This window comes from Callorhinus ursinus, unplaced genomic scaffold, assembly GCF_003265705.2.
Source record: "Callorhinus ursinus isolate GAN/ISIS: 27379988/994484 unplaced genomic scaffold, GSC_fseal_2.0 scaffold1, whole genome shotgun sequence".
Taxonomy (NCBI): Eukaryota; Metazoa; Chordata; class Mammalia; order Carnivora; family Otariidae; genus Callorhinus; species Callorhinus ursinus.
In genome coordinates this window covers 129,129,316-129,155,810 of record NW_027397063.1, presented here as the reverse complement: position 1 = coordinate 129,155,810, position 26,495 = coordinate 129,129,316, and the positions used below count along the sequence as shown (strand labels likewise).

Genomic DNA, 26,495 nt, shown 5'->3' with positions numbered 1-26,495 from the left:
GGCAGAGGACCTGAAAAGACATTTCTCCAAAGAAGAATGACTAATAGACACATGTAAAGATGCTCAACATCACTCATCATCAGGGAAATGCAAATCAAAACCATAATGAGTATCACCTTGCATATGTCACAATGATTATAAAAAAGACAAGAATAACAAGTGTTGGAAGGATGTAGAGAAAAGGGAACCCTCCTGCACTGTGAGTGGGAATGCAAACTGATGCAGCCACTGTGGGAAACAGTATGGAGGTTCCTCAAAAATTAAAAATAGAAATACCAAACGATCCAGTAAATCCACTGCTGGGTATTTACCAAAGAAAAAGAAAACATTAATTTGAAAAGACCTATGCACCCCAGTGTTTACTGTAGCATTATTTACAATAGAAAACACTTCAGTGTTCACTGATAGATGAATAGATAAAGAATATGTGGTATACACATACAATGAAATATTACTCGGCCAAAAAAAGAATGAACCCTTGCATCCACGGGAACATGGATGGACTTAGAGGGTATTACACTAAGTGAAATAAGTCAGGCTGAGAAAGATAACTACTGTGTGATTTTACTTATATGTGAAATCTTTAAAAACAAAGCAAATAGTGAATGAACAAACAACAGAAACAGACTCCTAGATACAGGAAAAGAAACAAATCAAAACAACTGGTAGTTGCCAGAGAAGAAGGGAGTAGAGGATGGGCAAAATGGGCAAAAGGAATTAAAAGGTACAAACTTCCAGTTATAAAACAAGTCAGTCACAGGGCTAAAAAGTGGAACAAAAGGAATATATTCAATAATATTGTATTATCTTTGTATGGTGACAGATGGTAACTACACTTACTGTGGTGAGCAATGCAAAATATATAGAATCGTGGAATCACTATGTTCTACATTTGCAGCTGACATAACACTGTGTCAATAATACTTCAATTAAACACATACAATGAACAAAAAAATTTTCAGAAATATAATGAAGGGTAAAGTTATAATCTCCCAAAAAAGGTTAAAAAAATATATATATACAACTTTCTTGGTACAGACATGTGTCTTCTGCAGGAATGTAGTTGGAAAGACTAAATGAGAATAAATCAGAGGGGCGCCTGGGTGGCTCAGTTGGTTAAGTGACTGCCTTCGGCTCAGGTCATGATCTCAGGGTCCTGGGATCGAGCCCCGCATCGGGCTCCCTGCTCGGCAGGAAGCCTGCTTCTCCCTCTCCCACTCCTCCTGCTTGTGTTCCCTCTCCCGCTGTCTCTCTCTGGGTCAATTAAATAAAATCTTTAAAAAAATAAAAAAATAAAGAATAAATCAGAGGACCTTAAATGCCTACCAAACAATTTAGATTTTAACTGCTTTGCACCTACAGGAGTGAAGTGAAAAAATAGTCACTGTTTTAAGAAGTAGAAAACTCTGGGCGCCTGGGTGGCTGGCTCAGATGGTTAAGCGTCTGCCTTCGGCTCAGGTCATGATCCCACGGTGCTGGGATCTAGTCCCGCATCGGGCTCCCTGCTCCTTGGGAGCCTGCTTCTCCCTCTGCCTCTCTCTCTCTCTCTCATGAATAAATAAAAAGTTAAAAAAAAAAATACCATCAACTTAAAAAAAAAAAAGAAGTAGAAAACTCTAAATACTGAAAACATCAACCTATTCAGAAATAGAAAGCTACAAATTCAATCTTCAATGAATGAAGCATATAGCCTAATTAGGGGACTACAGAAATCTAACAACCTGGGTTAGAGCAGTGACAGAATAAAATTATCTAGGGGGAAATCCTAAGTACTTCACTGTGACAATCCTTAGGAGTTATCAATAAACCAAAAATCCTCTGAATACATCAATACATACACAAATACAATGCCTACATCCAATTCTCACTGAGCAGAAAGAAACCCGAAGGGTCTCTGCCTGGCCTGCCCAGTCTCCTGGCAGTATTGTTAACCAGATATCCCAAACACTACCATGTAGCTCTTAGTTAAGTCATCATTTGCTAAATCAACAAAATTTGAGTTTATGTGTATGATCTTGCATGTTCAATATGGTATTATCATTTCCAAAAACTATCAAACCATGTACCCCGGTTTTAGTTCAGGAAATATTTACCATTAGTTATATGCTTAACTGATATTTGTTGCTATATGCAGTAGTTAAAAAATACAGTGTACATGCTACTTTAGATACTGTCTGGGTTTCTTTCAAGAAGTTAAAAAATACCAGGTTAATATTCTTTTAAAAACACCATTTAAATGGCTTTCTGGCTTTATTTAAATGGGATTTATGCCTTACAGCATATAAAGATGGAAGGATTTTGGAAGGAAACACATCTCCTCATTGGTTTATCTGGCAGCTTGGTTGGGTTGTGCTTCTTTTAAGAACCCGGGCTCACAGTTTATAAAGAGTCACAAACAGGCACATTCAACACCACATAAGCAGGAGGTAAAATGAATTCCAACATAAACTCAGGCTAGCCACTAAAATCCAGTGGATTTTTAACCACTAATTATACCTCTACCAGAATTTAGTTAACCAAAAGCATTGTCAATATTTAGCCATCTTAGTGTTTTGTTAATGTGCACTTAACATTAACAATGAGCACCACACAAAGCCACGAGGAGGCACACCAACTAAGACAGTGCTAAAACGATGAAACAAAATCAGAGCAGGGGAGAGTTGTTCCGCACAACAACGAAGTTCGTGAGGTGCTGCCGACAGCAGTGGAGGAGGGGCAGCAGCAGAGCCCGGGCCGACCCTGGTCCCCACCCCGGAGAAACCCGATCCGAGGACAGAACGCTCGTCTGTACTCAGCCAAGGAGCAGACAGCTGCTAGAGCAGGCAGGCTGACAAAGCAATGAGCCTCCGAGTTCCAGTCTGGTAGAGCAAAATACCTTTGTCCTTCAGCAACAACCATGTTAATCAGAGCCATCCCTCACTTCGAGAGACCCTTACACATTTGCTTTAAAGTGCAAAGTGTACATACAGGACACGGTTCTGGAGAAGAACTGCCTCTCCAAAGGGAAGTAAAGGAAAATTTCAGTGGCTTTGGGGCTGCTAGACATGGAACTGAGAGTATAAGATAAATTTTAGTGTGTTTTAAGATAATACAATAAACCAATTAAAAAGTATCCATTTAGACCGTAGTTGTTCAGTATTATGCTATGTAGAAAATTCCTACAAGAGTCACAAAAATGTCTACTGTCTATTCTCATAAAACTCCCAGACAGAAGGAGGGTCAACAACAAATGATTAAAACACAAAGCAGATTGTTAGAAGATGGATAAAAGGGCAGTGGAGTAGGTATCTGCAAACTCAAGTGCAGGTGGCTTAGAAATGGGCCAATATAAACATACGGGTAATTCTCTCTTTCCTTCCCTCTCGCACATGCACGCAAACATGCTGGCTTCCACCGTAAGAAGACCTCCCTTTCTTTCACTCGTGAGGTGAAATGGGAAAAAAAGAGGACAAATATTTAGAACAAACTCCCCAAAATGAACAGCCTTAATGATGTAGGTCAGTGATTCTTACACATATTTCCAAGACAAAGTTTTCACCAAAAGGTAAAGAATAAAGTATTTGTTTTCTGTAAATTTTAATTTATTTAATACAAAGATCTTTCTGTCCATTCTGAGATCAAGTTGTTCCTATTTTGTGATAAAATTATCCTTTGTTTTGTGAAATGTTGATTATAGTAGATGGTGATTTTGTTTTCAATGTCCTTGCAAGACAAAATAAAATTACCAGCTTTGTATCAGCCCCCTGTGAGTTGAAATGTCATATTTAGTACTGTAGTAACAGCTTCTGCCTATAACTCTGGGTGGGTGGTATCTGCCATAGCAATTTAAACAGCAAAAAAGACTGGTCCCAAGCATGGGGCTCAACTAGCCCAGCACCTCACCTCTCAAGTGTCCTCAGGATTCCAACTCTCCAGTGAGCCTAGGTGAGGCCACTGCCACCCCCCTTCCACCCCACATAGCCCAGTGGCCCCTCTATTAGTCAGACTCCTCCCCGAGAGGCACACACACAATGGCAGCAGCTTTCATGTGCATAAGGTTCACAAATAGCTTCCAAATCACAGGCAAGTCCTGTCTGTCACAAGGCTGACACCACACTGATGAGAGTCCCTCAAGTGGCAGGTGAAGTGAAACCTCTTTGTGCCAAACTATTTCCTAAATAAATCTGCTGTTATTTTGTCTTGGCTGGTACACATCTCCAGTCTGACAGGCAATCAAAAAGGTTTTGGAAAGAACATCCTAAAGTGCTAAATGTGTTATTTTACAAGGACTTCTCACTTATCTTGGTATCCCTTGTTCCCTCAAACTTCAATTCTCCCACATGAAAATTTCTATCTTCAATTCCGTTTCTTCTTTTCCCCCTTCATTTCAGAAGTGTATGTGCATCTTTCCAAGACAAACATGTGGTCTATCAAATTCCTCTTACTTTATCACTGAATCTAACACTTAGTTACAAAAAGTTCAAACTTTCCCATGCAAAAAGAGAGACACAACTGAATAAAGCCTATTCCAAAGTATACTCCTAAATACCTCTTACCCCCAACCCCTTCCAGCTCCGGGTCTAGCTTTCTCCTGCCCTTTAGTGGCAACTTCCTGCTTCCACCTACACACACCCTTCCACCAGAGATTCAATACTGTTTTATCTCAATATTCCAGTCAACTGTTCTCTTAAAGGTAACAATGACCGTCCAATCTCAAAATCAAACAGCATTTCCAACTTTCTTCATCAGCTTTTTGGTCAAGAACTGATCAATCCTGCCTTTCTGAAACTCTCTTGCCAATCATGACATTAATTTTCTAATTCTCAGCTTAATTCTCCTCTCACCTCTGACTCCCCTCTCTCCTTTCTAAAGCCTTTCCCTGTTAATCTGTCAAAGTACAGGGACAAAGCCCAAGGAGCTCCCCTTGCAATGGTATGAAGAAAGCGATGCATTTCAGGGGAGGGTTTGGATATATGTGAGGTCCAGAGTGGCCTTAGTGGGCAGTAACGGAAGGAGGAAGGGAGAAGGCAAAGTCGGAATCTGATAGAAATTTAGTAGGAACTCTTAGCACTGTCTTAACAGTTATTGGGCCTTGACAACACTAGAAAAATAATGTCTACTACAAAGCAATGACTTTCAAACCTTACTCCAGATGGGGGAAGAAGGTTTTGATATTTTTTAAATGCTTCATTTCCCTGAAATCTGTTTTAAGAAAGGGTTACAGTGCTTTCAAAACCTTTAAAAGTACACTTCATAGTAAGATACAACTAAACACACAAGGAACTTGAAAATAAGAACAGCATACAAAAATTCCAATTCAACCCTCAGTTTCTTATCTAGCAAGTGTGGCCAATGATATCCTACATACCACCTCACTGAACTAAACCGCGAGAAAGTAAAGGAAGTACTATATAAAATGGCTTTGAACCCTACAGCACTATTTAAACCCACACAATTATTTTTAAAGCAGTAAGTGCTAAAATTTCCATAGAAATAACGACTACTTGAGTATTAATAACAGCTATCACAAAAATCTAAAGCTACATTTTGGCTTTCCAATAATCAACTTAATCTTTTCATTTTAAAGGTCAAAATTAATGTGGTAAAAATCCACATAGCTAACAAAAGTATTATACTGAAATCAAATAATACAAACATTAATATCATATTATTAAGGTATGTACTGATTTAATAAAATTTAAAATTTAAAAACAGACTTGCAAGAATGGTGGAAATGCCTCCTAAAGATTGCAAATGTGTACCCCTTAATAAGAGACATTTTAGAGACCTACCTTTTAAAACCCAAAGATTGCTTTAAGCATGTTTTAATTTCACCACTACACAGTGAACTCTGTATTTCTATATTAGATACATACCTGAAATAACTGCTCTGTGCATCTGTAATTTGAAAATATATTCCTCATTTTAATTTGAAAACTAGAGTCTCACAAAATACTCTAAAGTAATAAAAAATTACACCTGAAAATCCTACCCTGTTCAGAGAACAATCTGCTTTCATAAGTGTGAAGCCTCTATTGTACATTTAACTCCCATAAAATATCAAGAAGTTGGTCAAATGAGTAATTAATCCATATATTCATTAAAAGCAGACATTTAAAGATATACTTCTCAGTAATTCTCATTTAACCATAGGATTTAAATTCAGTATTCCATGAAAGCAGTATCACGATCCTAGGTATTTAACAGAATCTCCTAGCTTTTGTAAAGGCCACAAGGTGCTGCTTCCTTCTACAGCACACACATAAAAGTTATTATTCCTTTACTATCCATTAATGAAATAGATCCTAACTTATTTTAAATTCCTATGTATAGACCTTTATTTGAAAAGATTAATAGCTTATTAGTTAGGACCTATTCATAATTATAAGCAAAGATACCTAACTTAAATGAGCCCGAGCCAAAATAATTTATTGGCCCACATAATTTAAAACACCAAGAGAGGGGGCACCTGGTGGCTCAGTCGGTTGGGCATCTGTCCTTGGTTCAGGTCATGGTCCCAGGATCAAGCCCTGCATTGGGCTCCCTGCTCAGCAGGGAGCCTGCTTCTCCCTCTGCCCCTCTGCGCACACATACGCATGCGCTCTCTTGCTCTCAAAGCTAAAAAAAAAAAAAAAAACAAACCCACAAAGGGAGGGCCCAAAGGGTAGTGTCATTAAGGGCTCATCACCTCAACTATGGGTTGACTTCATTTTGAGACAGGCTCTCCACACATGATGTCTTGGAAAAGACAGACATCAGAAGTTCAAGGGCACCTGGGTGGCTCAGATGGTTAAGCGTCTGCCTTCGGCTCAGGTCATGATCCCGGGGTCCTGGGATCGAGTCCCGCATCGGGCTCCCTGCTCCTTGGGAGCCTGCTTCTCCCTCTGCTTCTCTCTCTCTCTATCCCTCTGTCTCTCATGAATGAATAAATAAAATCTTTAAAAAAAAAAAAAAAAGTTCAAGACCCACATCCAACTCACAGCTACCTCAGAAAAAAGGACCTTTTGAAAGAGCCCTCCCCAGTACTTTTGCCATAGCTCCAATCAGTTTAGATTAGGCCAAACACCCTGCTCTGAGATGATCATTGTTCTTAGAAAAAAGCAGAGCTCTGGTGGGCTAGGCTTGAGTCCTGTACCACACTCCTGTGGGGTCAGGGGGAGACTCTTGATGGAATGAAAAGGGTTATTATAAAATGAGGGGTGTTAGTACCCTAGAGGATGTTAGATGAACAAATAACATCTATGTTAGTCACAGAGGAGTGTTACCCCAAAAATACCACCAGGGTGTTTTGAGGAGCACTGGCAGACTATCAAATGCAAAAACTGTACAAAGCAGAGCTATTGGTTTACATGTAGTTATTCTCACCAATTTACTCATTTTCAAAAAACAAATAGTGACAAATGCCTCCTTTTCCCTGCCAACTTTCCTATATGCATTTAATCTTAAAAGCTGAATTATGAACACAAATGTATGAAAGACTGAAATTTAATAGTTAAAACTATAAAACTTCAAGAAGAAAGCATAGGAAAAAATCTTCATAATCTCGGGGTAGGCAAAGAATTCCCAGGACACAAAAAGCATGAATTATACAAGAAAAACCAACAAACTGGACTTCATAAAAATTTAAAAGTTTGGCTCTTAAAAAGGCACTAGTGAAAACCCCACACGTAACACCATACTTAATGGTGAAAGACTGAGTGCATTTGCTCAAGATCAAGAACAAGACAAACACATCCACTGTCACTATTTCTATTCAGCACTGTTTTAGAAATTCTAGCCAGTGCAATTAGGCAAGAAAAAGAAGTAAAACTACCTCTATTTATAGATAACATGATCTTGTATGGAGAATCCTAAGGAACCCACTAAAGACTATTAGACCTATAAACAAGCTGAGCATGATTGTAGGGTACAAAACTCAATATACAAAAGTTGATTGTATTTCTATATAGTCTACCAATGAATAATGGCAAAAAAAATTTTAATTCCATTTATAATACCATCAAAAAGAATAAACTTAATAAAAAGTACAAAATATATATACTGGAAACTACAAAACATCATTGAAAGAAATTAAGACCTAAATAAATTGAAATGACATCTTATGTCGACAAATGGAAATCTAACATTAAGATAGAAATATTTCTCAAATTGTTCTACAGATTCAATGCAATCCCTAAAAAATTCCAGCTGGATTTTTTTTTTTTTTTTTTTTTTACAGAAATTGATGAGCAGATGCTAAAATTCATATGAAAATGCAAGGGACCCAGAATTGCCAAAATAATTTCAAAAAAGAGTAAGGTTGAAGATTCACATCTCTCAATTTCAAAACTTACCACAAAGCTATAGACATTAAGGCAGTGTGGTACTGGCCTAAGGCCAAACATATAGATCAGCGAGACAGAACTGGGAGTCCAGAAATAAACCCTCACATTTAGGGTAAACTGATTTTTGACAAGACTGCCAAGACAACTCAATGGGGAAATAGTCTTTTTACCAAATGGTGCTGGGATAATGGGACACCCACATGCTAAAGAATGAAGCTGGATCCCTTCCTCACACCATACACAAAAATTAATTCGGGTCACAGACTTAAATGTAAGAACTAAAACTATAAAATAACTCTTAGAAGAACACATAGGAGCAAATATTTGTGACTTCGGATTAGATAATGGTTTCTCAGCTACAACTCCAAAAGCACATGCAAAAGAAAAAATAGATAAATTGGACTTCATCAAAAATCACAAACTTTGGGGGGTGTCTGGGTGGCTCAGTCGTTAAGCGTCTGCCTTCAGCTCAGGTCATGATCCCAGGGTCCTGGGATCAAGCCCGCATCAGGCTCCCTGCTCAGCGGGGAGCCTGCTTCTCCCTCTCCTACTCCCTCTCCCACAAGCAGTGTTCCCTCTCTCGCTGTGTCTTTCTCTGTCAAATAAACAAAATCTTAAAAAAAAAAAAATTCCAAACTTTGGGCTGCAAACAATGCCATCAAGAAAATGAAAACACAACCCACAGAATGGGAGAAAATATTTGCAAATCATTTACCTGATAAGGGGCTTTTACATGGAATATAAAGAACTCTTAAATCTCAGTCATAAGAAGACAAAGCAAATTTTCAAATGGGCAGAGGATATAGACTTTTCTCCCAAGAAGACATATAATGGCTAATAAGCACATTAAAAGAAAAAAAAGCTTAACATCATTAGCTATTAGAAAAATGCAAATAAAAGCTACAATGAGATACCACTTTGCACCCACTAGCTGGCTATAATAAAACACAGAAAATAAGTGTTGGCTAGATGGAAATGTAAAATAGTATACCCACTATGAAAAACAGTTTTGCAATTCCCCAAAATGTTAATACAGCCCTTCTCTTTTGGCCTTCTGTTTAAATCCTTCCCCCATCTCCCTAGTGTCTATAAAATTTTCCCTGACTACATTTTTATTTCTCCCATGTCTGATCTGCCAGAGCAGTTTGTGATTGTATCACATATTTATTGGGGTATTTATAATTACCTGTCCTGTTATTTTTCTTTAAGTTGTGTTGTGATTATCTTCCTCTGAGCTCCTTACAGTAAGGACATGCTTGGGCAAGAGAACATGATGGGACCGAACCTTTATTAAGTATCTGCTTAATAAATACTTAATATGCATTACCTTAAAACAAGCTTTAAACTCAGAGCCTGAGTTTCTTCACGTATAAATCATGATACTATGACCAAGGCCTGTTGTAAAAACAGGGAAAAGTCCAAGATATCCTAAGTTAAAAAAGCAAGGTGTGGAAACAGTGTCTCTAACATTATTACCATTTGTGTTTATAAAAAAAAAAATGGAGGTAGAGGGCTCCTGCGTGGCTCAGATGGTTAGGCATCTGCCTTCCGCTCAGGTCATGGTCCCAGGGTCCTGGGATCCAGCCCCACGTTGGGCTCCCTGCTCCGCGGGAAGCCTGCTTCTCCCTCTCCCACTCCCCCTGCTTGTGTTCCCTCTTGCTGTGTCTCTCTCTGTCAAATGAATTAGTGAAATATTAAAAAAAAAAATTTATTTATTTTAAAGGGGGGGCAGAGGAGTAGGAAAGGGACAAGCAGGCTGTATTGAGCACGACTTGGAGCTCAATTCCATGACCCTGAGATCACGACCTGAACCGAAATCAAGAGTCAGATGCCCAATCAACTGAGCCACCCAGGTGCCCCATATGTGTTTCTATAGATTAAATATACCTAAAGTGACTTGCACAGGAAGCTTGCAACGGCAACTGCCTTTCAGACAGGAAATGGGAAAACTTATTGTTTCTCTATACCCTTTTCTACTGTTTGAATTGTCTTATCGTGTGCATTCATAACCTCCAAAATAAAATTTTTAAAAATTACAATGTATACAATAACTACACATATACAGATATATGAAATACATATTTTTTGAAATATATTTTTAAGATATTAATACCACAGGGTTATTTCTACCCTTTGAGGTAAAAATAAACTTCATTCCAGTTGTAATTATCTTACTAATATTTATCATCACCCTTACTTTCTTTGAAAGTGCTTATTTTGACATCATGTTCTACTGAGACATGACATTAATTTACTGGATGCCTTCTTTTCATCTAGGGAGTTAGAAGACTGACCCATGCTTTATTTTTTTTAAGATTTTATTTATTTATTCATGAGAGACAGAGAGAGGCAGAGGGAGAAGCAGGCTCCCCGCTGAGCAGAGAGCCCGACACAGGGCTTGATCCCAGGATCCCGAGATCATGACCTGAGCCAAAGGCAGATGCTTAACCATCTGAGCCACCCAGGAGCCCGTATTTTAATTAGTAGTATATGTGCCTGGTGAACAAAGTCATTACACATCCTGGTTTTGCCCAGGATAATCCTGCTTTATGCCTACTGCCCTGGCATAATTACCAATGATAATTATATGATCACCCAACTAATGAACCAAAGAGAAAAGTTTATTCTTCTTATAACATCAGGAGAACCATTCCACCAACTTAAGGAAAAAATTACAACAATTTTTTATAGTAAATTCCTCTTTTGGAAGTATTGAGAAGTGTATAACAACATGACTAACATTTTGGGTTTTTTTTTTTTTTTTTAGAAAAAAAAAGCTTCACCTTGGGGGTTGGGGGGGGGGGGGGGGGGGGGAGGGGGGGGGGGAGGGAGGGAGGGAGGGAGGGAGGGAGGGAGAGAGAGAGAGAGAGAGAGAGAATCTTAACAGGCTCCACGCTCAGCACAGAGCCTGATGCAGGGCTCATTCTCAAGACCCTAAGATCAGGACCCAAGCCAAAATTAAGAGTCTGACCCTTAACAGACTGAGCCACCCAAACGCCCCTAACATGACTAACATTTTGACCTCACAAAGCATACCTGGTTCCTATCCTTAGAGTATTTCAAGGTAGGAGTTATTTGTTCATCCTGATAAATCATTTTAAGAGAAAAAAACCCCAGCTAGATACCATACTACTGTTATTTTTTTCTTTAAATTTTTTATTATGTTAATCACCATACATTACATCGTTAGTTTTTGATGTAGTGTTCCATGAGTCATTGTTTGTGCATAACACCCAGTGCTCCATGCAGTACGTGCCCTCTTTAATACCCATCACCAGGCTAACCCATCCCCCCCCCCCTCTCCCCTCTAGAACCCTCAGTTTGTTTTTCAGAGTCCATCGTCTCTCATGGTTCGTCTCCCCCTCCGATTTACCCCCCTTCATTCTTCCCCTCCTGCTATCTTCTTTTTTTTCTTAACATATATTGCATTATTTTATTTCAGAGGTACAGATCTGATTCAACAGTCTTGCACAATTCACAGCGCTCACCATAGCACATACCCTCCCCACTGTCTATCACCCAGCCACCCTATCCCTCCCACCCCCCATACTACTGTTATTTTAGGAAGGAAAAAAAAAAGGCTGCCTCTATTTTTCATCTCTAACAATTCCATCTCAAATGGTATACTTCAGGATATAGTAAATATAACTTAAACACTCCAGTTTCCCTTTTCATTATCCATTCTTGAACATGTTTAAGAAGCAATTAAAAAAAGTCAAATGTTACATTAGATCATAAAAGATTTATTTAATCATTCCTTCCTGACCACTGAGAACTACTTTCTCTCATAAGCACTGGAAGTTTATGATAAAACAAGAAGTTTCCCAAAATAACAGACAATAACAAAACCTGAGCACTGGTTTTCAAACTTCAGTTGACTAAGGACCATTCTGGAGCAGGGTTTGCAAACTATGACTCACATGAGCCAATCAGGCCCACTGACTGTTTTGTTCAAACAAGGTAAGAATGGCAAATTTTACATTTTTTAAGTAACTGAAAACAATTTAAAGAAAATAATACTTTGTGACACTAATATCTTATTAGTGTCTATAAATAAAGTTTTATTGGAACACCACCATGTTCCTTCATTTATGTATGGCCTTTCGCTGCTTTTGTACTATGGGTAGAGTTGAATAGTTTGGAGACCACATGGCCTGCAAAGCCTAACATATTTACTATTTGGACCTGTACTGAAACAATGGGGGAGGGTGAGATGGAGAAAAGAGGAATTTCCATTTTTAACAACCACCTGGTGCAATTCTGTCATAGATAATATATTTAGAAAAAACTGATCTAGACCATTCCTCTACAGATGCTCATAAACACGGGAAATTGTCAAGTGGAGACTTCTAATTTCATAGCTGAGTAAGATGTGAGCAATTTCAGAGAACAGAGAGGCTTCCTTCTTTCTGCCAACACAGTACATAAATGCAGAGGCAACTCAGCCTCCCCTCCCTTAAAGGCACGCAATGCACACTGCCAGACATTTAGATTCTGAGGTTAAAAGGAGAAGTCCATTAAGCAGAACATTTAAATTTCATGTGATAAATTAATTTCATTTTACCTTAAAATTTGTGCTTTTGAAGATAGGCTTACAAAGTCCTTTGTAGCCTATGGATCACATTTTCTTTTTTACCACCAAAAAAACTACTTTAACAGTTTACCTTTCACATGTAGACCTTTAATCTACCTAGAACTTTCTTCATATATGGTATAAGGGTAGGAGTTCAGTTTTATTTGCCTCCATATGGTGAGTCAGTTTTCCCTACACCCATCTATTAAACTCTCCATTCTTTCTACCACTGTTTTTCTGGTACCGTGGTAATCACGTATTAAAATCCAAATACATGCGTGTCTATCTCTGAGCACTCTAAATCTTCTTCATTTGTCTATCTTACTACAATACAAGGCCAGGGCAAGAATAACATTGTACTACTGGAGCACATCTTTATACATCTGGTAATGCAACAACCACTCTCTCCCAACATATTCTTTTTCTAGGACTGACCTAGCTGTTCCTGAACACATTCTCCATACCTAAATTTAGATTAAGTTTATAGAGCTGCTCAAAGAAAATAAAATCCAACTGGAATTTAGACTGGAATTGAATTAAATTTATAATGAAGAATTAATACCTATACACTATAAAGTTAACAGATAGTGGTCAGAGAGGGAGAAGATACATGCAAAACCTAGAACAAAGGTTTAATATCTAACATATCCAAACAGAACTTTGGTACAAAGAGTAGGCAAATGATATGAGACAATATACAGAATAGGATACACAAAAATTTAACAAGAGACTAACATAAAAAGGGGTACAATCCAATAAAATGCAAATCAAATTATAAGATACCATTTTATATCTACAGAATGATAAAAAGTTGAAAGTCCGACCATGCCAAGGAGATCTAGGGATACAAGAACTCTCATGCCCCACAACTAGTAGGCACGGAGAAGAATACCACCATTCTGGAGAAGTATCTGGCCAAATTAAGTAAAACTGAACTTCAGCAAACTCTGTGATCCCTCTGCAGTTTGGCTAAATTCTTACAGGGGTTCACAGAAGCATATGCTAGAATGCTCCCTGTTGCTCTGCCAGTGGTGGGAGACAGCTGGAAGCAACCAGGGCTTCTGCAGACAGAATGGATATGTACCCAGCGGAATTTTATATAGCAGTTCACAGCAATGAATTGGGCCTTTGCAGAGCAACAGGGAGGTTAAAACATAGTGCTCAGTAAAAAAGTGGGAAACAAAATGAGATATCATTTATATAAGTTAAAAATACAAATACACTAAATACACTGGCAGGAAGACATAATTAATAATGTTTAGAAACACATTAGAAGGAGTGCTTTGGGGTTAATTGGAGTAGAAAATGAGGATAAAATGGAATAAAATAAGCAAATAGGAAAAAGGAGAAAAAGGAACTTACAATTTATACAAACTCTCAATTTTTATTTTTTGGTGGAGAGACTGCTAACAAACACCAAACTAGCTACTGTAGCCTGCACCTGGGAGACACCACTCCCAACGTAACACAACACACACACACAGCTCTACCACTAAAATTACTGTTACATACCCCAGTTTTACATGTAACAAAAGAGCCCTAAGCATAAAATTTATATATATATATATAAATGGGGAAAGAAATATTAAGAAGACATCTTGAATTGGTACAATCACAATGCAGGATAAAGATGGTATTATCTGTAATTTGAGTAAAAAGTAGGATACCCATTAAAGAGATAAAAGAACACAAGAAAAGCATTTGGGTGAAGGAACTATTTTAGACAGGTTTTGTTTTTAAGTTCCAGTGTTTGGTTGAAAACACTGACTCCAGAGGGCAGTCGAGGATGGCTGTAGATAGATATGAGAGTCCTCTGGATTGTCCACTGTTGTAAAAGCCACATATGTATTAAACATGCCTGTGGCATGGAAGATGTATACAGTGCTAATGACATGAACGCTTTAGGGAAAGTGGAAAGATGCTGATTTAAGACAAAACAAACTAAGAGGAAGCAGAGGCGAAAATGACTGTGGAAGGTGAGAGTGCAGAAGGTAGGGAGTAAATCATTATAGCTCTCATTGATTAAAGTCCGCGGGAAGCCTGCTCCTCCCTCTCCCACTCCCCCTGCTTGTGTTCCCTCTCTGGCTGTGTCTCTGTCAAATAAATAAAATCTTTAAAAAAAAAAAAAAAAGTAGACTGTGTGTAACAAAAACTAAGTAATACTTTTGTGTTTAAAATACCATTAAAATCAGGGCGCCTGGGTGGCTCAGTCAGGTAAATGTCTGCCTTTGGCTCAGGTCATGATCTTGGGATCCTGGGATGGAACCCAGCTCCTCAGCAGGGAGCCTGCTTCTCCCTCTCCCTCTCCCCGCGCTTGCGCACAGGCTTGCACACGCCCTCTCTCAAATAAATTCTTTAAAAAACAAAGCAAAACATTATAATCTATCCAACAGCAGTAGGCACCACATATTTAAGATAAATTTCTGCAAGCAAACAAGAACTGAGACAATCTAGAGTGTCAGAAGAATGGTGCTCCACAGAGTATTGCAGTGGCCCTCTCATTTTCATTAACAGCACAATGCTGTGCACAGTTCAGAATGTCAATCAATAAATATTTTAACAGAACTGTCTATTCTGTAGTTAACAAGACTGGTATCAACCTCATAATTACACAGACCCAATCAAGGTATTATGGTAACCTATGAGCCTCCCCTGTCCCCCTCTTTACCCTTAGGTAATAGATGGCTTCAGTTTTAACTGCAGAAATCTGAAGGAAACTGTCTTCCAATTATGCTCTTGACAGAAAAACAGCTTTATATCAATTTTATATATATGTATATATAAACATGCATTTATATAGAATATATAGTGTACACACTATGGTATATTATAGTAGTAAATAGTATTATATATTTATATATTTATATAAATAGTATATGAACTATATAATAGCACATGGTAAACTTTATCATACTTATACCATAACTATACTATTATAGGGCTCTTTATTTAAATAAATAAGCCATTGCTCTTCTCAGAGGTCAAAGATATCAAGTAAGGAAAAACTGAACCTCTGTATCTATTCCAGAAGAATCTAAGTTATAAATGTCTATTCCATTTAGTGTTCTAAAATGAGGAATTTTCATTCTCTTGAAAAGTATAAAATCTTATGTATAACTTAAAAGATCAAAATTTTAAAAATCTAAAAATATACTTGTAACTCATGGTAATGAGATTTCGTATCACAAAAACTGCTATTAGGTTTTGATACAGAATTGTATATAAGAATAGACTCAGTTTTATTTCCTCAAGCTCTGAATTCAGTTTATATAACAAAAGGAGGCCTAAAACACTGCTTACCTATCCTCAGATTAAGATGAAAGAATTTAGGGATATTTAAAGCAGATATATAAGATACCGAAAAGACCTATTCTAAAAAACACCCTAAGACCAAAAAACCCCTCAATGGGCCATGAAACAGTTCAAATCTCCTTTCTTGGGGCATCTGAGTGGCTCAGTCGTTGAGCACCTGCCTTTGGCTCAGGTCATGATCCCATAGTCCTGGGATCGAGCCCGTCGGGCTCCCTGCTCGGCAGGAAGCCTGCTTCTCCCTCTCCCACTCCCCCTGCTTGTGTTCCCTCTCTCGCTGTGTCTCTCACTGTTGAATAAATAAATAAAATCTTAAAAAAAAAAAAATCTACTTTCTTATCTGATCCTAACAGAAAGCCTATTAAACCTGAGATTCACCTCCCATTTAAGTCAAACTAAAAGTTACACCATATTTACTTTCATCTACTTACAATAAATGTTTCAAGGTAAACAAGCAACCACTAGAATAATCACCAGTGTAACAACCAGTAGAATAATCAAAGTACTAAGTTCTGTGCCTCAAAGTCTTTTTAGAGACTCCCTTTTTGTCCTCCAACAGCAGTTACCCCCTCACCACCCACCATCAACCCTCTCCTACCGGAACTCTAAACCACTACCACCCAAACACACTTCCGCAAAACAAAAAGATCTAGGACAATGGTATCAAACTGGGACTTGCAGCTGCATGTGGTATTTTCACTCACCAACCCATAGGATTTCAAATTTGTATCAGAATAGTACAGTACAACACTGTGTTCAAAAGTAGTCATGTGGTTTTTTTGGTTAATGGTGACTACAAATGTGGCTCCAGAATCCCAGAACTGAATGGCATTGGTTTAGAAAAGGCCATTTTTTTTAAATAAAAAAGTATAAAAGATAATTTTATGATGTTTACATTTTCTCCTTATTAAAGTATATTTATATATCCAACAGAAATTTGAAGTAGAAATGTAATCTGTAACAATGTAGCTATTTAAATTCTACTATAATCAACATCTACAATAAATTCTTCTAATGAGCTGTAATTATATTAGAATTAATATGCACTCAACACATACCTAGTCCTAAACCAGTATGAGTAGAGGGATTAAAAAATATCAAACAGTCTAGGAGTGCTCGGAGGGAAGCGAGAAGGTGGTGGCAGCGGTCAGTGGTGGCCAAGTTGCTTCTGAGGGGAGTTCAAACTGAACCAGCCACGCGAGGATGGCATCTCCTCCATGAAGTTCAGCCCCAACACCTCCCAGTTCCTGCTGGTCTCCTCCTGGGACATGTCGGTGCGCCTCTACGATGGGCCAGCCAACTCCATGCAGCTCAAGTACCAGCACACCGGTGCCGTACTGGACTGTGCCTTCTATGATCCAACACATGCTTGGAGTGGGGGATTAGACCATCCATTGAAAATGCATGATTTGAACACTGATCAAGAAAATTTCATTGGAACCCATGATGCCCCTATCAGATGTGTTGAATACTGTCCTGAAGTGAATGTGATGGTGACAGGGACTTGGGACCAGACAGTTAAGTTGTGGGATCCCAGAACTCCTTGTAATGCAGGGACCTTCTCTCAGCCTGAAAAGGTGTACACCCTTCTCAGTGTCTGGAGACGGGCTGATTGTGGGCACTGCAGCCTGCAGAGTGCTGGTGTGGGACTTTCAGCACATGGGCTCTGTGCAGCAGCGCCAGGAGTCCAGCCTCAAGTACCAGACTCGCTGCATCTGGCAAACAAGCAGGGTTATGTATTAAGCCCCAATGAAGGCCGAGTGGCAGTTGAGTACTTGGACCTAAGCCCTGAGGTACAGAAGAAGAAGCATGCCTTCAAGTGTCACAGACTAAAGGAGAACAATATCGAGCAGATTTACCCAGTCAATGCCATTTCCTTTCACAACATCCACAATATATTTGCTACAGGTGGCTCTGATGGATGTGTAAACATGTGGGATCCATTTAACAACAAGCAACTGTGCCAGTTCCATCTGTACCCCACCACCAGCATTGCATCCCTGGCCTTCAGTAATGATGGGACCACGCTTGCAATAGCATCGTCGTATATGTATGAAATGGATGACGAAGAACATCCTGAAGATGGTATCTTCGTTCGCCAAGTGACAGATGCAGAAACAAAACCCAAGTCCACCTCATCATCTCGTGAAAGTGGTTTCTCTATGGCAAGCTTTGTTTTGCTTCCTACAAATACATACTTATCCCCTAAGGGATGCGTTATAGTCACTGTGGACACCTTATTTAGTATGTGGATTTCTCTGTTTTCTGTCTTACAAAAAACTCGTCCGTGTGCCCTTTCATGCTAACTTTGTATAGGATGAGGAGTCTTTGTGTCCTTGTGTGGTAGTCCGAAGAATTGTTTTTACCCCCAGAAAGCCCAGTTGCTGTTTATGAGCAGCTTGAGCTCTTTTTGTAAAATAATTTAAACCTGTTATTTCCATGCTGTCTAATGTCAGAGATTCAGAACCCTTAAAAAAAAATCAATAGTCTAAAACAATTAAAAATTCTAATCACAAAGTGCAGCTGATATGGCCAGAAACAGTATGAGTCTCCAATTATCAACATGAATTTTATTCATTCATCCCTTAAGATTTTATCCATTTATTTGAGAGAGAGAGAGAGAGAGAGAGAGAGCACGAGCAGGGGAAAGGGGCAGAGGGAGAGGGAGAAGCAGATTCCCCACTGAACAAGGAGCCTGACGCAGGGCTCAACACCAGGACCCCAGGATCACGACCTGAGCCAAAGACAGATGCCCAACCGACTGAGCCAACCCAGGTGCCCCATCAACATGAATTTTAAATAAAATCTCTTACTCATTATAGCACATAAAATTTTAAGCACAAGCCATTTAAGATGAGTTTAATGCTTCCAATAACTCCTTACATCCTTTCAATCTTTTCAAATAGTTCACCAACATTTCTAAAAGTAAATATTATCAGTATAAATGTATAAAAGCTGGAATAACAAAGAAGTACTATTTTCTAATGACTGACTTTTATTTACAAAAAAAATGTCATGGCTCTTTTAGTCGCCTCAGCTTCTGGCCAAGATGGAATAACAGGAACCAAATTTACCCTACCACCTTAAACAATTAAAAAACCCCAAATATCTGAAACAATAGTTTGTAGACAGCGGACATCAAGGCAGCTCAGCTCAAGGCAGTGATTCCTGAGAAAGAAAAACAAACACAGGAAGACCTACAATTGCCCCTGCAGTGTAGGGATGGGCAACCCCAGTGGGTAGAGCTCACAAGTACTAGAAAAGAAAGAGCTGCACAGCAAGAGAACTCCAGAGATCTGTAAAAGGTCCCCTGAAAGTATCTGGCTAAGTACTGATCAGTACATGTGTGAGAGGACACAGCACTACCCAGTGCCAGGGAAAGAATACCCATCAGGAATAGAGGGAACAATTTCCAGGGATACCTCATGATTAAGAATAGTTTGTATTCCCCTAGTTAGAGAAGAAAAACCTCAATTTCCAGGGCACTGGGTAGAATACTAAGATTGGTATTGCCTCAGCAGAAGTGAAAAGTTAGCTTTCATTACTGTTCTGATCACTCTTAACAAAGCTTAAAAGCAGGTCTCAAAAGGATCAGACTATTTCCAAGTAACTTAAATACGTCTGAATGTAACTGCAAACCAAAGAATAGATTTAAAAATACAAAAATATCCAGCACCCAAAAAGGTTACGATTCACAGTGTATGGTATTCAATAAAAAATTCCCAGATATGGAAGAGAGTTTAAAAATGTGAGAAAAACCAATCAACATTAAAAATTCCAGAAATGAGGGACGCCTGGGTGGCTCAGACGCTGGGCATCTGCCTTCGGCTCAGGTCATGATCCCAGGGTCCTGGGATCGAGCCCCGCATCGGGCTCCCTGCTCAGCGGAGAGCCTGCTTCTCCCTCTCTCACTCCCCTTGCTTGTGTTCCTGCTCTCACTGTGTCTCTCTCTGTCAAATAAACAAAATCTTTAAAAAAAAAAAAAAAATTCCAGAAATGACAGAGATAAAATTAATGGACAGAGAGAGTAAATTGTTGTTATAACTATTCGGTAAGTTCAAAATGATAGACAAATGCCTGAATGTGTTAGGTACAGGCATGGAAATTATAAAAATAAATAAATAAATAAAAATTTAAAAAAATTATAAAAATACCCAAAAATTCAACCTTTAGATGAAAAATACATCTGAGATGAAAAATACACTGGACGGGATTAAGAGTATGTTAGACACTGCAAAAGAAAAGATGAATAAACTTGGAAACACAGGAAGAGAAATTACTCAAAACAGACACAAAAAAGACGTTGGAAGTGAGCATCAGTGATCTGTGGAACAACTTCAAACACCCTAATATACAAAAAGGGAAAGGGTCAGAAAAAATATGTTAAAACGATCTCTCTAGAATTCTATACCCAGCAAAAATGTTTCAAAAACAAAGGCAAAATAAAGATTTTCTTTCAGGCATACAAAAACCTGAAGAATTTATCATCAGCAGACCTGATTTTAAGAAATGTTAAAGACAGTCTCCCAAGTGGAAGGAAATGAGGTGTATATCTGAAACTACACAAAGGAATAAAGAACACCAGAAATGGTAATAAATTTGTGGAAAAGATAAATTTTAATTATTTCTTAAATCCCTTTAAGAGATATTTTAAGTGTTTAAAGCAAAAACAGTAACAAAGTATTGTAGGGTTTATAACCTGTAGAAATAAAATTTATGAAACAAAAGCACACTGGTTGGAAGCAAGGAATGTTGAAGGATCCTGCACTATAAAGAAGGGGCATAATATCACTTGAAGGTGTAATATGCTAAAGATGTGTTCTATAAACTCTATACCAACTACTAAAAAACAAAACACAAAGTTATAGTTACTAATCCAACAAGGCATACAGTGATCAAAAAAAACCAAAAAAACCCCACCTCAATCCAAAATAAAGTGTGAAAAATGGAAACCAGGAATAAAGAACAGATGGAACAAACAGAAAACAAACACTGAGACAGAAGATTTAAATCCAATCACATCAACAGTAACATTAAACATAAATGGCTGAAACATTCCAATTTAATGGCAGACTGTCAGGCTGGAAAAGAGCAAGTCCCAACTATATGCTGCTTAAAAGAAACTCGTATTAAATATTTTAAAAGTCATGTACCAGCTATCACTTATTAAATCACTTAATCAATATGAAAAGCTTCTCCTGCAGGGACTTAAAACTATCAGCTTGTAGAACAGAGCAATACCATGGAAAAATAGGGAAAATTTTCAACAGAATGATAAAGATTCTCAATTCCCCAAATTACCAGACTCTATCTTCTATCGAAAGCACATACCATATATTACTTAATACTCTCTATGCCCAAAGTTCCTCAAAAGATTAAAGTTGATAGAAATGGCGCTTATCAAATAAACCATTCTCCCTCAAACATATGTAAGCTACTCCCCTAATTAAAAAAAAAAAAAGCCAAAGACCAAAACCAACCAAATACAAATTATGTTCAATGCTTAATAAAATGCAACAAGACACTTATGATTTTTAACATATCATAAACCCTCTGAATTTCAAGGTGGGATCAGCCAATGCTAAAAATAAAAATATACGGCAAGTTGGACTTGGATGTAGTGGGCAACATCCCCCAAATTTAGTCCCTCCTCACTTCAGAAGAAATCAAACATATCACTAAATATTTCAACAGTTAACATACTACTATCTGTGTGACACCAACATCCTGGGATGCTTAGAATTTTGAGAGCTTTCCGAGTACTGGTGGTAGGTCAGAAAAATACTCTCTGACTCAGCCCCCTAAGTCTAAACAGAGCACTTGTTTAGATTCCTTGCTTTTAAATCCTGGCTCCCAAATTTTCTAGCTGTGTGATCATGGACAAGTTACTTTACTTCTTTATGCTTCAACTTCCTCATCTTTTTTTAAGAATGCTTTTTAAAGTAGTTACAGCTATTATGAACTGTGATCTTACTACGATCAGGGCACTGTTCCAAATAATTTATATACAATATATTTTTAAATCCTCAAAACCTATGAGATAAGCATTGTTATCCTCATTTCACACAGAAGACTGAAGTATAAATATTTGTGTTCCTCCCAACTTTACATAACTTAGTCTGATTCCAAGACCTGTCATCTTAATCAATATGCTAAACAAGTAACTCCTTTATGTATTTTTCCCCAAAAATGCCGGTCTTTTGCTCTAGAATGCAAACTACTTAATATGAGCTTTATTGTCTTCATTTTGAGTAATCCCAGCAATCTAGCACAAACAGAGCATAAAGCAGATCAATGAAAGTGGGCTGAATAGATTCTGTGCGTGATCTTGTCATGTGACTCACTCATGCATGGGCAGTAATCAGAAGACTGGTGTTCTATCCCCACCCATACCAGTCCTCAGCTGTGCCATTTTAGGAAAGTCACATCATCTCCCTAGATCTGAGTGTTCTCATTTATAAAATGAAGACGTGAACTAGACCTAAGTTCCCTTTCAGCTCTAAAATGTCCAAGAACAGCCAATATTGCTCTTTGGGAGAAAGAACTGCCTCTCACCAGAGAAGAAGCACTTTGCCGTTTTCACAGTATAAAGAACCCCTTTATCTGTTTAAAATCTCTTGTTCTCCCAGGCTAAGAGCTCCAAAAAGGCCTGGACCTAGTCTATCTTGTTTATAGGTATCCCCCAATACAGTTCCTGACACACGGAAGGTACCTGATGTTTAACGAGTGAAATGCATTATAGGTGAAAACTTATGAGCAATAAATGAAATGGGAACTTTTTTTTTAAGATTTTATTTATTTATTTGTCAGAGAGAGAGAGAGAAAGCAGGGGGAGTGGCAGGCAGAGGGAGAAGGGCTCCCTGCTGAGCAAGGAGCCCGATGGGGAACTCAATCCCAGGACCCTGGGATCATGACCTTAGCTGAAGGCAGATGCTCTAACTCAGTTGTTTCCTAAATTCCATGAATGAATGGCTAGTTTTATTACCTGAATACTCATTTTGGATATTCCTATCTACTTTAGTTACAAAAACTGAATTCACAAGACTTTAAAATGCTTTAGTTCTTGCTGTTCCCATGTATTTCACCTATATCCTATACAGCGCTTGTAACATAGAAAGTAATCTTAATATCTATAGTAAAAGCTCAAAAGTTTTTTCTGAGAAATCTATCTAGTATTTCCTATGTAACTAGGTCATAAAAGCAGCAGCTGAAAAGAAGTTATTAGAAAATAGCTTAAAACTCATGCCTTTAAGTATAAAGCTACTATATGTTGAAGTGAACTTTATTTTGAGGATTTCTGTAGATTATGTACTGAACACAGTGAAATTTAATCAGTCTCAATTCACCAGGGTTCTTCAAACAATAATTTATAAATTGAAAAAGCTATGCTTACTTTTACCCTGAGATTTCCCTTAAAAAAAAAAAAAAAAAACTTAAAAATCAAAGTTTCTAAAATTGAATGACTCTTTAATAATTTATGATTATGTCATAAAAACAGCAATTGACCAGAGGTGTACTATATGCAAAACATGCATTACTTCCTTGGTTATCTCCGGCTTCTGTATTTTGTTTTAATGCAGAAGCCTGAGCCTCCCCCTAGAGATGATTCAGTAGGGGCGGGCTCTGGCATCTGTATTTTTCTAAACTACATGTAACTGAAACAGGAACCAGGGCTGAGAACCAATGCACTAAACATAAAACAATACAAGACCGCTTTAAGTGATTGCTTCAAGTAAGTAATTAACTCAATATGCAAAACCTAAAAAAGGTTAACACACTGTATGACTAGCCCAGCCTTTTTCTGTTCTTTTTCTAAATTTTAAATATTACCAATTGGTGCAGTGATTCCTCACAGTGATCTGTATACATTACAGGGAATACCACAAGTCTTAAAATTCAATACAAATTCCTTTTAATTTTAAAAAGAAATTTAAAAAAAGCAATTCCATTAACTTAAGGGAAGGGAAAGGGGACTGTACATCCCTCCCCCTTTTTAAAGATCTTATTTATTTGAGAGAGACTGAGATAGCGACAGACACAGCGAGAGAGGGAACACAAGCAGGGGGAGTGGGAGAGGGTGAAGCAGTCTCCCGCCGAGCAGGGAGCCCAACGTGGGGCTCGATCCCAGGATCATGACCTGAGCCAAAGGCAGACGCATAACCGACTGAGCCACCCAGGCGCCCCTGTACATCCATTTTTTTAAAGCCTTTAAGAGATTGGGCAGAAATAAAAGATGATCTCATAAAGGAAACCCAAAACCAACTAATAACTCTATCTGGCCACTGTTACCCCCAAAACTGAGTTTATTATATTTAACGACGTTTTCCCCAAATTGAAATCTCCCATTGTGTAAATATTTTAATTTAAAAAACATTTATAGGGGATGCTGGGTGGATCAGTTAAGACACCTGACTCTTTACTTTGGCTCAGGTCATGATCTCAGGTTCATGAGATCGAGCCCCATGTCGGGCTCAGTGCACTCTGCTTGGAATTCTCTTCCTCTCCCTGTTTGCACACACGTGCACATGCACGCTCTCTCTAAATAAATAAAATTCTAAAAATAAAAAATAAAAACACCAAGCTTTTATTATAGCAAAGATAACTGCACAACTACATAATAATGAAGCTGTGTGGGGCTCATAAAGAAACTGTAAAGGCCTTGTCCCTATGACATTTCAAAAAATGTCTGCATATGGACCAAGAGTTAACCTGTTAGGTCATCTATCAAAAGTTGGGAGTTTTTGGATATAAAACTTTTGGCATCTTAAATCAGCTTCTTTCTTCACATTCATGCCTATAGTTTTCTTTATACAGACAACAAAATTTGCTGAAAATACAAGAAATTACACTCTCTTCTGCTTTGCTAACATTGCCACTGCTATCCAACATACTTCTCTAATGCATTAAATTAGTATTTTGTAACTAGTGCTTCAGGGTGGCTTTCAGACCTCATGTGGCTTTCTGAATCACTACTTGTATCTTCCAACCTAACTTTGTATTAATATCCTAAAAATGGGGGGAAAACAATTTATTATCTAAAATAATAAACCAAATTAAATTCATTAATGTAGCTGTTCCCAAAGGTGTCTAGGAAACAAATCTTCCCCAACGGGATAGTCTATTAACTTCTAACTTTTTTATATATGACTTTTTTTTTTTTTAGGTTAGGAATAGGCAGCACAAAACTTGTATTTAAAAAATAGAAAATAATATCTCCATTTTATACTATGCAGAGAGAAATGAAGGAGTCTGATAGAATAAAAGGAAGTTCTGTGAGACAAACATACAGACATTGAGGAAAAAGGGGAGAAAAGAGGGGGAAAAAAACCAAAAGGAGATGTGGTACTATATAGTTAAAATTAGTATTTTATATTTTCCCTTCTAGGTTTCCACACCCCAAGAAAAATACAGTCCCTTCACCCTTGCTAAAACTCATGTTTTGGTCCAGCAGAATATTTGTACATGGACAATGATCAGAAAACTGAATTCTATTTTTATAAGTGTTCCTTCTTCAGGAAATTTATTTATTCCTTCATTCATTCATTCAGTAAACATTAGAGCAGTTGCCATTTTCCAAGCACTGTGCTAGGTGGCTGGCATGGTCCCTATTCTCACAGAGCTTAGAGTACTGAAGAAAATCAAATGGCCAGTTATTAAAAGCTAAGCGAATAGGTTTCTTCTATTAGAAACCAATTTCTATTTTGTTAAATTAACTATCAACATTGGTGTCATTTGGACCCTTTTACTTTAGTTACTAAGCTAGCTGGTTGGTCCAGAAGTCAATCAAGCTGTACTAACTTCCTAACTGGCCCCTTACCCAGAAGTTTTAGAACTGCCAAAAAAAAAAAAAAAAGGCGGGGGAAGGAGGCATTAATTTCATTTCTCTCTGGGTATCTGAGGCCATGTTCCTCCAGGCAGGCTATGGGGCAGCCAGCAGCAGTTTGCATTATGAGAAAAAAATAAAGCACATTTGCAGAGAAAAGCAGAGACGAGAGAAAGAATCCCTGGCTTCTGCTGTTTCTGGTACCCAGAACATTTCAGTTCTTGAGTTATCATTCACATACTTGGATATCGTTATAATGATCTCATCTTTTTATTCAAAGGAGTTAGAATTAGACTTTTGTTACTTGCACATAAAGAGTCTTACTTAATAACAGAAGTGGTATCCGACTGAACTCCCTAATTCTCCCCAAAGTGAAGTGGTCGAGAGCACAGGCCTTGGAGCCAGACTGCCTGAGCTCCTCTCCTGGTTCCTCCACTTACTAGCTATATATATATATATATATATATATATATATATATATATATAT

At 38.0% G+C, this 26,495-nt stretch overlaps 1 protein-coding gene and 1 pseudogene across 2 annotated transcripts in view; one reads left to right on the top strand and one right to left on the bottom strand.

The window, feature by feature from the left end:
• UBE2E1 (ubiquitin conjugating enzyme E2 E1) overlaps positions 1–26,495 on the bottom strand; it is a 79,490-nt gene that overhangs the window by 21,552 nt on the left and 31,443 nt on the right. The window lies entirely within an intron of this gene.
• LOC112823537 (mitotic checkpoint protein BUB3 pseudogene) lies at positions 14,840–18,491 on the top strand (annotated as a pseudogene).